Genomic DNA, 16,862 nt, shown 5'->3' on the forward strand with positions numbered 1-16,862 from the left:
CAACCAGTGGTACCGAGCACCAGGATCTCACCCCGTTCCACCGCAAAGCAATGTCATTTATACAGATGAGACACAGGAAGGAAGACAATCCACATTACAGTCCCAAGAAGGGTGGGGGGCAGACAGAAGGGGAAGCACAGTGTGTTAATTACAACCCTAACATCCATATGATAATTGCCTGACAATGGTCAGGGCGACACCCTTCTGTCTGAGAACATTTTGTAGAAAACCTACATGCATACATTCCCAGCACAATTCTCCCTTTGGCCGAAATAACGGCCACAATAAATATCAAACAATTTATCATGATATCAATGAAAACCTTTTTTTAAAGATTTAAAATAACATATATAAACTGATAATGAGGAACAGTGCTGTATTCTATGAAAAATAGACATGTAATGTATCAAAAGCTGGGCTGAAGTATAATAATAATAATCTAAAAGACTATGTCAGTTTTCTGTTCAATGTCATAAAGCAACCAGACCCAGTATGGGAAAAATGTGTATGTGTTATCAAAGTCTTTGTGCAGTTGTAACTATGTCCCGATCACCTTTTTTTGCTCCCGATCCGATTCCGATCATTTGATTTTGACAATCTGCCGATACCGATTTTTCCCGATCCGATCTTTATGCAATGCATTAAGAGAAAAAAAAGGTAACAGATAACGGCTGGTCATCCAACGCGATGAATTCAGCTATCTTGGCTGTTATTTGTTTGGCCTTTTCACTGTTCTGGGGCAGTTTCTCTTTCCTTTTGAAAGTCTCTGAACGTGTCGGTTGTTTCAGTGCCGTTACCTGAGTGGCCGCTGTGTACTCGTCGTGTTGTTGTTGGTGTTTGTTTCTCAGGTAGCGTATTAGATTGGTCGTGTTGAACGTAGCTCTGTTCTTTCCACCACGCGGAACCTCTGCCTTGCAAACATTGCATCTGGCTGTTACACTGCCTTCGCTTTCAATTTTATAATACTTCCAAACTCCTGACATTTTCTCTGTCCGGACTCCCGAGTCACCAGCTGAACGTAGCCTCTCGTTAGCTTACTGCTACTATTAGATACTGCGCCCACTCTGTTGCCAGATTTCAGAGAAATAAGCAACCAGGTCTGAAAACAAGCCCAAAGAAAGCAACACATACATGATGTTGTGTAATTTTAAACCAAAACTAAGTCCTCAGGACGACTTTAAGACGTGAACATGGTCATTTTTGTTTTGTAACATTAAATAAAATAATAAAAATATTTTATACAAAAAAAAAAAATCCCGATCCCCGATTTTTTTCTCCCGATTCCGATCTTTTGAAAATCACGTGATCGGCTCCGATCCCCGATCACGTGATCGGATCGGGACATCTCTAGTTGTAACTGTTAAGTCATTTGTTGGTGGATGTGTCATTCAGGCTTCTGAGATGACAGCTATGGCTGCTGACATGACTGATTTCAATTTGCAACAATTTGTCCCACCAATCTTGCATAACCATATCACTGATATCACTTCTCTGATATGATATCAGAGAAGGAGATGCCCTGGTGAAGATCTGTGTTCCATCGTAGAGTCCTCGTTGGTGACACAAGCTGTCTGCTTGCATGTCACTTGGTGGAGCTGTGGAAAAGCCACTGGTGGAGAATCAATCCTATCTCATTCTGGCGTTGGTCACTTTAAAGCAGCGTTCGGCGTGCACTTAAGATGGAGTGACTTGCTGAGCTGCCCCGCGTTTTGCGTGTCCCAGCTTTGAGGTATGTACACAGGTGACGTTGTCATATGGTTCGAGGACCGTGGTAAATTTGGTTTTATATTGGACGTTGGATATTCGACACATTCGAAAAATCGATTTAACACTGGCTTCGATGGGCGATTTTTTGTCAAACCAACTTCGATGTGTTAATACAAGGCCCGCCTATATAACACAACGCTTTTTTTTTCAAAAAACCCACCTTTTGATTTTATACTATTTTTTTTGTGTTAAACAATCCTATAAATCTATTATGCGGCTTGACCTTTTCACCTACCCATGTCAAAACACATCTGATGAACTCAGCTAACTGCCCTACACTTAACACAAAGCTTTTATTTTCAAAAAACCCACCTTTTGATTTTATACTATTTTTTTTGTGTTTAAAAATGCTATAAATCTATTATGCGGCTTGGCCTTTTCACCTACCCATGTCAAAACCATAGACTGTATATATAAATGGACGTAGGGTCCGTGACGTCACCCATAGGATTCTGCAGAGTTGCCGTGAAGCCCTTAGTAGGCGGAGTCGGCCACTAACGGCTCGACAGCGACGTCAGAGTCTAACTCCCGCCTTCTCCCGCCTGCTCCAAATAAGGGCAAAGAGGCGGTGCTGAGGCGGAGCCGAGGTTGGACAGGGCGGGACCTGCTGCCACCGAGCGTGACGTTCCAGACCTAGCTCAGGCTAAGAAGCTAAGCTAACATGCTCTATTGAGTATTAAGCTAACAACCTATGCTAACAACCCAGCTTGAGGTCACTGCTCCTCGTTCCCGGCATATTCTGAAGGTAAGATACCCTGTCACTTTACAAAACTTGTTCTTTTGATTTAAATGTTCTTGAACCTACACTATACAATTGTTTTTTAAGTGCTTCACCGTTTTTCAAATATAAATGTCATTTGTAACTAAACTTTGTAAACTAGCAGAGATATGGCCAGTGTTGCGTGAATTAAATGTGATTAATGAAATATGACTGTAGAAAAAGAAAGGTGCTTTTATATTGATTAAACCATTTTTATTTATTTCAGCATTAAGAAAAATGAAGATGGCAACCTCCTCCATGCCAAACTGCACAACCTGTAAGTTGATGGTCCTGGCTTACTTTACATGACTTCAGATGGTTGACATTACACACAAACATACTATACATATACATGTGTGCACAATTGTAGATAAACAGCACACAGTATATACATATATAAACTGTGTGCTGTTAATCTGTTTTTTGAGGTTTTGCTCTCTTGTTACTTTTAACCATACAGGTGTGATTTCATAGTTATTTTGCATGTTATTGTCAAAGGAACAAAATGAGAAACCCTTTATAATTCATTTGATATTCCTCATGATCTGAAGCATTTGTTGCTCTCATTTATTTTCCTCCCATAGTGACTGTATGGATAATCGGAGACAGCTATGTCCGGCGTGGAGCCCAGAGAGCTACAGAGACCATCGGCAGCAACCTTGGCCTCGACCTGAGGGTGTGCTGGTTCGGTTGGGGTGGACTGCGCTGGAGAGGTGTCCTCCCTTTCTTTTCCTACTCCCTGCGAGGAAGAGCAGTCCCGGATGTCCTCCTCATCCACTGTGACTTGGGGGATGTGCCCAGTGTTCAGTTGCTGAACCAGATGAAGGAGGACCTGCACCAGCTTTACCATCGGCACCCTGGCATGAAGATCATGCTCTCCCAGAGGCGCCGGTGGAGGGCTGGTGCAAATCCTGTCAAAATGGACAAGGCCCGGAAGTTTGTTAACAGTGTTATGGCTACTTTTGTTCATAGCCTAAATGGTGCCATTGTTGACCACTCCAACATTAGACATGACAGTCCTGGGCTGTTTTTGCGAGATGGAGTTAATTTCACCCCTAGGGGAAATGATATTTTTTGTAAAGTCACCAGCCAATTGCCTGAAAGACCACCTCCAAAGACTGTGAACTGCTAAAATGTCAGTATCACTGTTTTTGGATTTGGCCTTTAGAGTATGTATTCTAAGGCCCTTGCTAAGCCCAGACTGTCATGGCTAATGTTGAGTTAGATATTACATCTGTAGCCATAACACTGTTAACATGGCTGCTCTTCCTCTTCCCCACATCCCACCCCCCCCCTCTTCCCCCAATGGACTCTGTAGCTCTCCAGGCCCATGCTGGGCATGGCTGTCTGTCAAATCTTTTATTTTGTATTTGTTATGATGTTTTTTGTTATTTTATTTGTTAAAATAATTATGTATTTATGTAAATATTGAAAATAAATTACATTCATATTTTCACTTCTTTTGTCTACTGCTTACTGAAAATGTTAGCTATCACATCCAAATGGGACTATCAAATGAAAGGATAAGCTTACCATACAATACAGAAAACATTACACATTAAGGCTCAAATCTTTTCCCAAGCCGGAGCAGTCTGAAAAGAGTCCCAAGTTTAAAAACACAAAATCTTGACAATGAATACTACACTGTCATTTGTCAGTGACAATGCAAACAACAGGAAGGTCTCCCCTAGTCCCATGTATGTTGGCATCAATGTCATAAGCATACCATAGAATGTAATTATGAAGTGCAACACCCACAATCCCTACAGGGTCGTAACGTCACAGAAGATAATACCTTTTAGAGAGTTTCTAAATTGTTCAGTATGCAGATAAATATTTGTTTTACAATAGAAAATGTTTTCTCTATAAATGTTCCCACATGTTGTGAGCATCTACTTTAAATCTTTTGTCAACAAATAAAAAACATCTTAATTTCCTTTAGGACAACATTTTGTTCATAACACTACTACATTAACAATAAGCATAGGAAAATGATAACTGTCAACATTTAAGATTGTGCTTTTACTCTTTATTTAATCAGATCTATTTACATTGAAAATGTGATAAATACACAAGCCACATTGAAAGTTACATCTTGCATTTTATGAAAAGTAAAGGTTTCGAATCATTGTATGACTTAAAGGGATAGTGGAAATCCGCGAATTTTGGGTTTAACTTATGTATTTTTATTAAAAATAAGCATAATAAACAATTTTTTTTAATTTCATGCGCCTAGTTTCATTTTATTTTCAATTTTACTGCTCCCGACCACGCCCTCTCAATGAAACGAAATACTTCGGGAATCTTCGGGTGATGACGAAAACAAAGGAAGACGGGCACAAACATTGGACGAGGCACGAGTATTTTATTATGTTTTCTGGCTGATTTAATGCATCATTAGCCTGTACCATTGTGTACAACGCCATTTATTGCCTGTCGATTAGGCGACCGGAGGCCTCGTCATCCGATAATCCGGTACACAGTGTCGAATGTGTACACTACAGTCATCATATAGACATGATAGACTAACAGTACTGTGAGTACAGCCTACACTTGACAGGCAGCTTGGCTAGCCTAGGATTAGGACCATACTACGTCAAAAGACCGATTGGCTCTAGCTGTATATCATGCTAGTATACAATTCATTTAAATGTATTCATGTAATTAATGCCCATAAGGCTGTTACATATACAATAATAAATGTGACAAGATAATTTATGTGAACCTGACCCTGGTATGTTATGAAATGTACCCTACATGCAGTCATCCTCGGGCATAGCCATAGGCCTACAGTGCATGCATGCCAACTTTTGCAATATATAATATAGCGCCTAGCGTGAGCTATGCTTAGGGACCTACCAGTCAAGATTATTTGTGCGTAGGGGTGCATCATCTGGCGCCTGGTCCTGGTCATCCTCGCTATTGCCCAAGCCGTGAACTAACTCCATCACCTCGGGCTCGAACAAATAAGGACGTAATGGTCCATCGTCTGGCTCAATATTCTCACCATCGTCGCTTACTGAACCGGATTCAGATTCAGTTCCTAAAACTACATTTTCGCAGGAAAGCCGAGAGGATGTTTCTGACTCGCTATCATCACTGGATACCTCGTACAATCCTTCTTCTTTGTCTGGTATATTTGCCCTTCCACGTTCATTCTGCATAGACGCCGTGGTTTGTTATTGTTTCGTCTTCCTGAGTTTTCCTCACTTCCGGTTTGGCTGACTCGATCATTTCGTTTCTAAAAAAGTTCGGGGAAGCTGCAATAAAGTGCTTCTAACATGCGTAAGGCAATTATTATATATTTTTAATCAGGTGTGATTGTTTTGGTACGTAATTATGCTTGTATATAAGTTAAAACGAAAGTATTTGGGGTTCAATTTCCACTATCCCTTTAAGTACACTACAAAATAAATTAAAGATGTGCAACAACTGTATCAGTAATTAAAATGATATAACTTATGCACAGGCTTGGGAGGGCTACTTGCCAAAAACACAACCAGTAACTTCATGTGAGTATCAAGATATAAAAGTAATGTAACCTGATAACTTTCTTTTTGTTTTGGATTACTTCAATATCAAATGTAATGCAAATAAACACAGGAGAGAAGAAATATGAATATGATTTTTTTGCTTAAAATGTATAATATAATACCATAAAGCAGATTCAGGCAGTAGGTGTAGAGATTCACAATTAAAGTATTATCCTCCAGAACAGTACGGCTTCCAGAGAAGAGATACCATTTGATCATTTTACAACAACCACTATCTGCTCTTTTTAGGTTTTGAATAAGATTGTAATCCTGAGTTTCCCTATTATTAAAAAAAGTAAAACTAATCCGATTACATCTCTTCCTATGTAACTAAGGATTACACTTTCATTTTTTTCTATACGATCTTGATTCGTGTTCGATGTAATCCATTACTATCTAAGCCAATACAAGTCATAACTTTTGGAAAATTGTCTCAAGTTATAAATTATGCCTTCAATCTCTTTCACGTGGAGAAGACATCCCATTGGCCGAGGCGTTGCAACTTCCCTCAAGCGTCCTACATGAAAGAAAGATCACATGTTAGAAATGTGTGCACAAACTATTCAGTATGACCCGTCTTGGTTTAAAGCCCAAGTGTAAGAGTGAACAGAGGCGGAGTCTGTTTGTTGGCTGCTGCTGCCTAAACCAACACCCTCCTCACAAGCATTGACTGTTGGAATGTCATTATGCTCCACATGTGGAACAACAAAGGCTTCTTCAGGCATGCCTTGTATCATAATGATATTGCTCTGATCAGCAGCAAGACTGTTTTCACCACTACCATGGTCTACATCTGCAACCTCCTCATTGCTGTTAACAGTCAAACTAGGACTGTCACTTACCTCATCATTGTTACTCACCCTGCTTTTCCTTCCAGGCTGTTGTTCTTTGCCATTGGTGAAATAGAAAATGGTGGGCACTGCAGTGTTTTTCAGGCATCTCCTTCCCTAATAAAAATAATAAACAAAAACACATAAAATAACTTTTTGAGGTCTGTAGATATTCAACTTTCTTTTGAATAATGTTGTTTTAAATGTAAGAGTGCATTATAAAAGACAATAGAGGGCCAACATGTTAACTATGCAGTTAATCCATTCAACAATTACGTGTTTCCAAGATTCAGATTCAAAGGATTTATGTCATAGCACATAGGCTACAGTGTGGGAATGGCAATGAAAATCATCTGTCCCGAGCTCCTCCAACAATGCAACAGTTATATAAGACATAAAACAATAAAAGAAATTCAAAATTAAATTAAGAATAATAAATTAGTGCAGGCAGAAATCTATATACACGTAAATATAATAAGACATATGCAAGAACAGAATGTAAAGATAAATATTGTATAGTAAAATTAAATTAAATCATTTTTTTTTTACAGTGATAGCTGTTAAGATAAATAAGTTATAAGATTATTTTTCTTTACTTAACTGGCAAAATCTTAATTTGGCCTTTAATAAAAAGAACATTACTCATCACTGATGTGCAAGCTGTGCCATAACAATTATTTAGCATTGTATAATGTATAACATGTATTTAATTAGTAACAACAATTTACACTCACAAATGGAACCAAGTTATTTTGTTTTTAAAAAAGGATCTGTACCCATGAGTCCGTGCTGAAGGGATGACTCTCAAAGTGTTCACTGCACAGGCGAGAAGAAACGTTGGGGGTCCATGTATTCCTCCGGATGTTCAGCACCCACTGGTCCAGCCTGTCTGGATCACCGAAAGGAAACCTTTATTCAAAAATACATGAAAACCGACCCAAAGACAACAGGAGGGTTAATGCCATATTCACTTAGTAACGCATGAACAACTTTTACAAATATTTCTATATAGTCTGTGTTGGTAAATGTAATCTAGGTTGCACATTTCCTGCTGAAATACATGCATGGGCCTACCAAGTTACTGCGTGGCACTTTGGTTTTGATAAAACAGTGTAGTTCCACTATATAAACGTTACATTCATAATCAAACGAGATAATATGCAAGATAAATAGCTATTTGTTGTTATTCTTAATGCTTGTCATTCACACGTTAATAAAATAAAATAAGTACCGATACATAGCAGAACAATTGTGGCGATGTTCAGCTTAATAAGCCTTGTTCAACATCATTTATTTAGCTAATACTATAGCGGGCTGCAGGCGAACCGAGTCCGCGTTTCGCTGCATTCCTTGATCTCCAGTTATAACGCCGGGCTCCGCCGCTGGCCGAAGCTAACGGAGCCGCAAAGGGCTAGCTACGGCTCCGGTTAGCTTCGGCGGCGGACTCCGGCGGCCAACACTGGGATAATTGGGTCCCCTTTTAACATTTGCTCCCATTTAGCATTATGGGCGTCATAGCCATAGACTATAAAAGTCTTACCCAAGGCTGAATCATAAACTAAACTGTATATATATTGTTGGAGTCTACCGGACCAGGTCCGTCCTCCGCGCAGATCGTTTGGATATGGCCAGAGCGGGGTCGCCGTCCGGATCTGCCGATGACCTTTCTTAGTTCTGAGGGGAAAGGAATTGTGTCCTAGACACTATTCTCTGTTAGCTGTACAAAAACTAGACTTTGCATTCCAATGAATTGTTTCTACAAATAAGCACTTTATTACACAGTTCAACAAAGATATATCAATCCGTACTATACCACAAAGCGCTTTGGACTCCTTCTTGAGTTCCCACCGTGACAGGCTCGTCAGTGTGAGGTCCCAGTTGAAGTGAGTGCCGAATTCTGAATATATCTTTTTCTTTATAGTGTTTGCTGTGAAGCCCCCACCTTTGGTGCTCTCTGTGCTGCAGTCTGCCTTTTCTGCCCAGCAACACACAGTTTTAGCCAAGGTCAGGCCAGGGCCATACTCCCTTTTTCTAATTACCTGTTTTAACTGGTTTTCTCACAAGACAGTTGCGTCTGGTGAGGATCAGGGCCCCACATCTCGTCCTTGAAGATAACAGGATGTAGCCGGCCAGCAGTAAACTTTAACAGCAGTAAACTTTAACACGTTATTTTTCCACTCAGACAGCTCAATGTTTCCTATAACAGGATTTACTATATCTTATTCACAGTTACTTTTTCCTTATCTTTATCCTTCAATCCCCCTTTTGCCCCATTCTAATGATTGGGGCAACAAAACAACGCTATTGTTTATGTACATTTATGTCAGCTGTTTTAGGCTTCTGTCTCTCTTTCCCACATTCTGCCATACGGTGGTACTGATGGTGCTGTCGGGAAAGTGTCCATTGCTGCTGCTTCTTCTTCGCCTTCCTCAATGTCTGGGTTGTTTTCTAAGGATAGCAAGGCGAGTTGTTGGCCCAGGGGAGTAGAAGGTGCTATGGCGGTACTAATTATTTTGTCCACCATTGAGCGGATACATGGGATGCAGCAGCACCCGCACAAGGTCAAAATTGCTGCAAACACGGCCATTGATATCTTGTGTAGTTTCATTTTGTGGGGAATTTGGATTATTACTTTGGTCAATGATTTGCCTCCCCCTTTCACCCACTATGATAATGATTATTCCAACAATGATGAAAAAACAAAGTGTTAAGGCCAAGCAATAGAGGTGTTGGTTAGGTCCTGAGTTCTTCTTCATCTTCGTTTTTCTTGTAAAAGTTCTTTGGTGTATCAGTGTAGGTGAGTGTCTCTTGTGTGGTGTGTGTATGTGATGCGTGTGGTGTACCGCCTACTTTGGGGGAGCGGTCCCTTGTTGTGCCTCCTCGCCGGCTGTTATCTCCTGGGCTGCCGTTGGTTCTCCTGTTGTCTCCTCCTCCTCGGAAGTTGAGTCGATGTCCACACTTGGGGGTTGGGGGCTTCGGTTGTTTGCCTGATGTTCAGTTGGCCTAGGTCCTGGATGGTGTCAGCGAGGGTCCTGGTAGGTGCTGGTGCTTCCACACACCTGCTCCAGTGGTACCACGTGTCCCCCTTTCCTTGTAGGCGGACGGCATGGGATGTCCTCTGGGTCACTCGGTCGGGGCCGGAGAGCCTGGGGTTGACAGTCAGCCTCCTGCGTCTCGGGTCCCCCTTTCGGCGTCAGCAACCTGTGTGGAGAAATCTGATACAAATCCCTCAAGCCTACGCTCCGGGCTCTGGGGCCCTCGGCTGTTTGACCCACCAGTGCGTGGCCACTTGGAGCCTGTTGGTGGGGTGTCTTAAAACAACAGACGTCTGTGCACAGGTTTTCTAAATTAATTGTGCAGCTTCAGAATCTTAATACTTGGACTGTGCCAACTAAATAAGAACCCCAACATCTTTAGGTAAACTAAATAACATATTTCAATAGCTCTGAATTTCTGACAAGCATCTGTATTTATTTTTAAATGAAATCCCTGAGATCCCATTAAAAATCTAAATATGATTTGAACTGCTAATGTTTCTGGTAAAGAAACACACTAATCTTATGGATTCAAAAACAACCAAAATCACAATACTAACAAAGTGAACGGCTTCCTGGTGATACTGCTTCTACCCGTCAGTTCTTAGATATTATCCCGCTGAAAAAATGAATACAGAATTCTAACAAACTGTCCTCAAATGTCTTTCTATTATGTATTTAGATTAAATGTATATCCCCATAATGACCTCAACAATAAGGTCTATGGCTTTTACTTCTTTACCAGGCTAGTTACATGATGTTGTCCAAATTACATTGTGTCTCATTACATTACTATGTTTTAACTTTAACTGTAAATATGTTCTTTCTACATTTCAAACCTTAGTTACTTTAATACCTGTTGACACATTAGTTGACACATTACTCACAGGTCAGCTTCTTAAGTCCATCTCTCTGGCAGCCCCTTGGCCACTGATTCTCTATCTGTGTTACCTGCTATAACTCAATCAATATTAGAGACATTCATCAAACAGTGTGTTATCCCCAGATATGGAGCAGGTCAATTCTAAAACTGTCAATCAATGATCAGATTGAACAATGGAGTTGGGCAGCAGGTTCCTTTCAGTCCCTAAATGAAAAATGTACATTGTAAAGTTTACACTCCCCCTTTTTTACACATTATCTCATGTGTAAACAAAAACCTGTATGGGAAGAAAACCTTCAGGTCATAATGGATTATAAGACAATACCAAACATTTTCCCAAATGTACATCCATCATTTCCCACAGTAAACACTCCAGTAAGTGTTTCTCTCCATCTTTCAGTCCTAAAAGAAACAGAACCTTCAAATGTCATAGTTTGAGTTTCACATTCTTCAAACCGCCACCTCCTGTGGGAGTGAAACATCAAGTAGGTTAGAAACGGTTTCCCCTTTTGTGCAATGTTAGGAAACCTCTCATTTCACACATTATTATCACACAGAAATAATGTGTTAGTCCAAAACATGCTTGATTAGTCATCGTTTTAAATCATGCAGTTGCACTGATCAGATGCAAACATACACTCACTCACACCGTCAGGTTGTAAAGTCAGGTTTTGGTCAGGTACACCTCAGAGTCAGTCATTGACAGTGCCTTCCCAAGTTACCCTGTCTGTCAGGGTCAAAGGTCAGTTGGTCTCAGTCTTTTTGGCCATGTGTCGTGCCCTGCAGAGACTCCGATGTTCCAGCACAGGCCAGCATCCTCCGTCTATAGAAATCTGTATATATGGAGCGCCATCATTTATTAATTCACAATTACAACTATAATGTTCAAGATATCTCTGTTCTCCCAAATTCCCTGAAAAGTGTTAGCCAAAAAATGTCACTTCCTTATTGTACTACTACTGCAGTTCATTTACACCTAATCAATATCAACACGTCTAATAGATGTAATTCAGAAACTTGTGTACATCACTATTATCTTGTGTCAAAACATTATCAGGATCTGTGAAACTCTTCTATGTATTCCATAACTCATTCTATTAATTTATCTTCAATTCTGGTGCACTTAAAGAACAATGTTACCCTCTTTAACAGTGCGTGGAACCCTGGGTGTCCTGAACATGTAACAATCACTCCTTCCTTTATCAAGGACCTAAAAACAGAAGTAATTTCATCAATGGTTTGTAGCTGAATTTAGGAATCATCCCTCATGGTAGGTATGTTTTTACTTTTTAACATCTCTAAATGTCAGTTAATTACCAACTAAATGAATGTCCATTAGGAGGTGGTGCCGCTAGTCCTCTAAACTCATAATCGGGTGCTGTGCGCTTCCTGTGAAGCTGCAAGTAAGATTTTAAAACCCACTGCAGGGTGGGTCGAGTGACCCCTCCTCCCTATTGGTCGTCAATAATATGCACCCTTCTAATGGGTGATTGAAGGCCCCACATTATTTCCCATTTCAGCCTCAGCCCTCTTTACTCTAAAATTACTTTTTAAATAGGAATATGTAGAAATGGAACAAATATTCAATCTTCAGAAAAGTTCTTAACCAATGTCTATCTGGTGAACAGCCAACATATTTTAAAATGTCAGATGTATAAAAATAAGCCTAAATACTCCCTTACCCTCAAAGTCCAAATCTAGACACAAGGTGAACAGTTTTGGTAACGGACAATTTAATCTAAAAACAAAACAAAATTGGACTTGTGTCCTTGTTATTTGTTCTTCAAAATACATTAGCAAATACCCTGCGAAGTATTCGCAACCTAACTAACCCTCCCTAGGATATGAAATCCATTAATCCCTTTACTCATAGTTAGTTTATATGTCTAAATTATTATGTGTGACCTAATAATCAGATGTCTTGTTTGTCAACCAAGAATATTAAACTTTAATCTTTTCAGCATTCCAGACCATCATTTAAACAATCAGCCTCCCCTCTCAAACACTAATGTTATTGTTGTACACCACCCTCTGGAAAACTCTTGCACAGTTATGCTGTCAAATCATCGCATATTTTCCTCAGAGTCTGAACCGCCTGAGACCAGCCTGTCTCAAGATCTTGTCACATTGTGAACAGTCAGTAATGCGTTGTCCTCTGCAGCTGTAGCCAATAGGATCAATGAAACTCTTGCACTGGGATGTCCTGAGGGGGAAGGCACCTCTGGATCAATGTGCTACAGTCAGCAGACACACTTGTCCTCCGCACAGCAGGAATCCCCCAAAACTGCTGTTTCTCTTCCCACCACTGTTGCCTTGACAACGAGGTACACGCAAAATGTCAAACCCTCCTCAGATGCGTTCTTTGCACAGTTCTTCTGTTTCTGTAGTGAGCAACTCTTCACCAACACACTGATTCAGAGTACAACCCAAAGGTGGCGCACAACTTTCCAGTGCCGCTGTAATCACAATAAAACCAGCAACTGGAGATAAACTCAATTTAAATCTCTCCCCCAAAGGGTTACGAAATAAAACGGCTGAGTGTCTATATGGTCAGGAATGCTGAAACATGTGAATGTTAAAACAAATCAATGGCAGTAGTCTACCCGGATTCTTTACTCCATTAACAGTAGTAAAACCACATTGTAAAATCTCTTTTGTCTAGTTGAAGTCCTGCTTACTTCATCTTTAAAATCTTCTTTAATTTGAAACCAAAAAAGGTCTTTAATGGTATCAATTGTGGACTTCCTTAATATGAATTGTAAATGCAACATATGTTCTCTGTAGAACACAGATATGACAGTAGCTGCTGAAACTGGTTAATAGCAGTTTTCTGTCAACCTAGTTAAGCCTGTTGTTGTTGTTATATCTAGTAAATATATTTTTATTTCATGTTTACTCACAAAACAATATGACATTATTTAGAAACAAGTTGTACTCTCTCTGAACTCTTCAAAACATCTACTTGTCTTTCTCTTTCCTCCCTGTGCCCTGCAGCTGCCGGCTCAAGTTTCCCCTCATCAATCACCGGTGTGTTTGTGCAACACCTCTGTCATGCGTAACCATTTAACAGATTCATTCTGACTGACAAACTCATAACAACCTCCCGTTTACTTTCTACTCTTTCTTCATAAACTTACAAACACAATTAATGTCTACTAATGATATTATAAAAACACTAGGTGGAATAATCCACTATTATGTTCAATTTGAATCAAACTTTAACCTGCTTCATATACTCAGCAAACAGTATTATTACTTTCCCTCAACGTTACTGTATGCAATAAATGCCTTCGAAATATAAGTAAACTTCTCAGTAAATGACAAATACCACGAAATTCACAATGCAATGTAATGGTACCAATCAGTTCTCAAAACCCCTCATAAAACCACAAAGTGACGTAACTGTATCCTACAAAAACTATGCTAAAAACAGCAAATTATAGTTTCTTATTTATTTCAATATCTACTACTTGAGCTCCCACATTGATCTATTCATTTTCAATGTTATTCACTCCTTGTTTTAAATTCAATGCTCTTTCTTCATGCATTTAAGAAGAGAGAGAGAAAAAAGAAGGAGGGGGGTGTGGGTACTCTCACAGACACCCCGGCTTGAACAGGCATTCCATGAGGGGGGGGGGGGCTTCCTTGAAACAAGAATGACTTCGTATCTATTTATCTGACTAGGTTAATATGTGTTCACTTGTATTTATTAATACACTGGACAATTCTTGTCGTTACTCTTAATGTCCTTATTCTTATTTATTTGAATGTCCGTGGAGCAACACAGAATATTGAAGAACAGAGGGCAGCTGACCACAAATGAGCTTCCCCTGTTATATAAACATTAATATATTCCTTCTGACTGACAAGCGTTCAAAAACCCTCCTGTTTATCACTTAGGCTACTACTTTTTGTTTTATTCATAACCTAAAAATACAATTGTGATGAATAGCTTGCTCTTTTTCTGATTGAAACAAAGAGTATTCTTCTACAGAATCCAAAAGTGGGGGGAGATTCTTTCACAGACAAATACTGACACCCCGGCTCCGGCTGGAGCTCTCAGCCTTTTCAAGAGAAGGGGGGCTTCTTTCAACAACTAACAACAAACTATTGGTATACCAAAACATTTACCAACATAAAACAAGGTCTTTACGAATCAACAATGACAACCAACAGACAGAACAATCAACAAACAGCAAACATTGTACACAGATATATTAGCTACTGATACGGCGACCAGTTTTACACCTTACTATTGGCTACTCGTTTGACAAGTTTGACACCTTACTGTTGGCTACTTGTTTTGACAAGTTTGACACCTTACTGTTGGCTACTTGTTTTGACAAGTTTGACACCTTACTGTTGGCTACTTGTTTGACAAGTTTGACACCTTCCCGTTGGACCGCGGCGGATCCTCATAAATTACGGGTTCCACCCGCTTCTCATCACAGATTTGTTTATACCCTTGTTGATCTATTCAGTGCACACAATTTTATTTACGTTTTATCTTTACTTTTTAGCTGAGACAATTATTTCTGCCATTTTCACACAATCCTAAAATGTAGTGGTATTTCAAACACATCTATTTGTTGTAACAGGCAGATGCTTACCTTGATTCTAAATGACCTGGGTTTTTGATTGTGTGAGATGGTTTCTTGTAAAAGCCGTAAACTCAATGTTTTTTGGTGTCCTCTCAGAAGGTCATCGGTGTCCGGACTTCCCGCTCTAGACCATCACGTCACGGGGTCACCAAGCTGTTGGAGTCTACCGGACCAGGTCCGTCCTCCGCGCAGATCGTTTGGATATGGCCAGAGCGGGGTCGCCGTCCGGATCTGCCGATGACCTTTCTTAGTTCTGAGGGGAAAGGAATTGTGTCCTAGACACTATTCTCTGTTAGCTGTACAAAAACTAGACTTTGCACTCCAATGAATTGTTTCTACAAATAAGCACTTTATTACACAGTTCAACAAAGATATATCAATCCGTACTATACCACAAAGCGCTTTGGACTCCTTCTTGAGTTCCCACCGTGACAGGCTCGTCAGTGTGAGGTCCCAGTTGAAGTGAGTGCCGAATTCTGAATATATCTTTTTCTTTATAGTGTTTGCTGTGAAGCCCCCACCTTTGGTGCTCTCTGTGCTGCAGTCTGCCTTTTCTGCCCAGCAACACACAGTTTTAGCCAAGGTCAGGCCAGGGCCATACTCCCTTTTTCTAATTACCTGTTTTAACTGGTTTTCTCACAAGACAGTTGCGTCTGGTGAGGATCAGGGCCCCACATCTCGTCCTTGAAGATAACAGGATGTAGCCGGCCAGCAGTAAACTTTAACAGCAGTAAACTTTAACACGTTATTTTTCCACTCAGACAGCTCAATGTTTCCTATAACAGGATTTACTATATCTTATTCACAGTTACTTTTTCCTTATCTTTATCCTTCAATATATACACATGCATAAAGGGTTACGTCCTTAGCTAGCTACATAACAAGCTAAGCTAACAAGCACACAAACACCTGCTAACGGGGTTAACATGTATAATATTATCATTTTACTCACCGAAAAAAGCTGTGAGTAGACTTCTTGGAAGTTCTGTTAGTACATTCAAGCGCACAGCACGACATCTTAATTGTCTGGTATATCACCACGAACACGGCTAAAGCTAAATGGTCAAGTACTATGACTAACTAACGTTGTAGCCTCTATGGTTGTAGCCTAGCAGAGTGGACAAGTTGCTGTTAGCTGACAGTGAGGCACGTATCTGTCAATCAAAGTGACCACGCCCTAATGTATGCACAAACTTTAAGACCTAATATAAATAAAAGGGTCGCGTTAGAAAACAATTCACTCACAGATCCATAATCATGAAGGTGGAATCTAACTATATCGATAATAAAATGTATGGAGCCAGGGAGAGAAACATGTTTTTTTCCGCTGTAAAGTTGGGCATTTTAACATGGGGGTCTATGGAAATTGCTCCTTTCTGCAGCCATCGCCTATCGGCCAATATATGAACTGCAGTGTGTGGCACTTCCGTATTGGCTTCCCGGCTCTTCCCCA

At 40.1% G+C, this 16,862-nt stretch overlaps 2 long non-coding RNA genes across 2 annotated transcripts; both read right to left on the reverse strand.

Annotated features, from left to right (window-relative positions):
• Window positions 1–6,487: 6,487 nt before the first annotated feature.
• On the reverse strand, window positions 6,488–7,993 carry LOC139433746 (uncharacterized). The gene is made up of 3 exons (XR_011643134.1): window positions 7,667–7,993; window positions 6,921–7,007; window positions 6,488–6,577 (listed from the first exon to the last, which is right to left on the reverse strand). It is a non-coding gene; the product is annotated as an uncharacterized lncRNA (long non-coding RNA).
• A 645-nt stretch (window positions 7,994–8,638) lies between these two features.
• LOC139433703 (uncharacterized) lies at window positions 8,639–16,240 on the reverse strand. The gene is made up of 2 exons (XR_011643090.1): window positions 10,813–16,240; window positions 8,639–9,900 (listed from the first exon to the last, which is right to left on the reverse strand). It is a non-coding gene; the product is annotated as an uncharacterized lncRNA (long non-coding RNA).
• Between the last annotated feature and the right edge of the window lie 622 nt (window positions 16,241–16,862).

This window comes from Pseudochaenichthys georgianus, chromosome 4, assembly GCF_902827115.2.
Source record: "Pseudochaenichthys georgianus chromosome 4, fPseGeo1.2, whole genome shotgun sequence".
In the NCBI taxonomy this organism is placed as follows: domain Eukaryota; kingdom Metazoa; phylum Chordata; class Actinopteri; order Perciformes; family Channichthyidae; genus Pseudochaenichthys; species Pseudochaenichthys georgianus.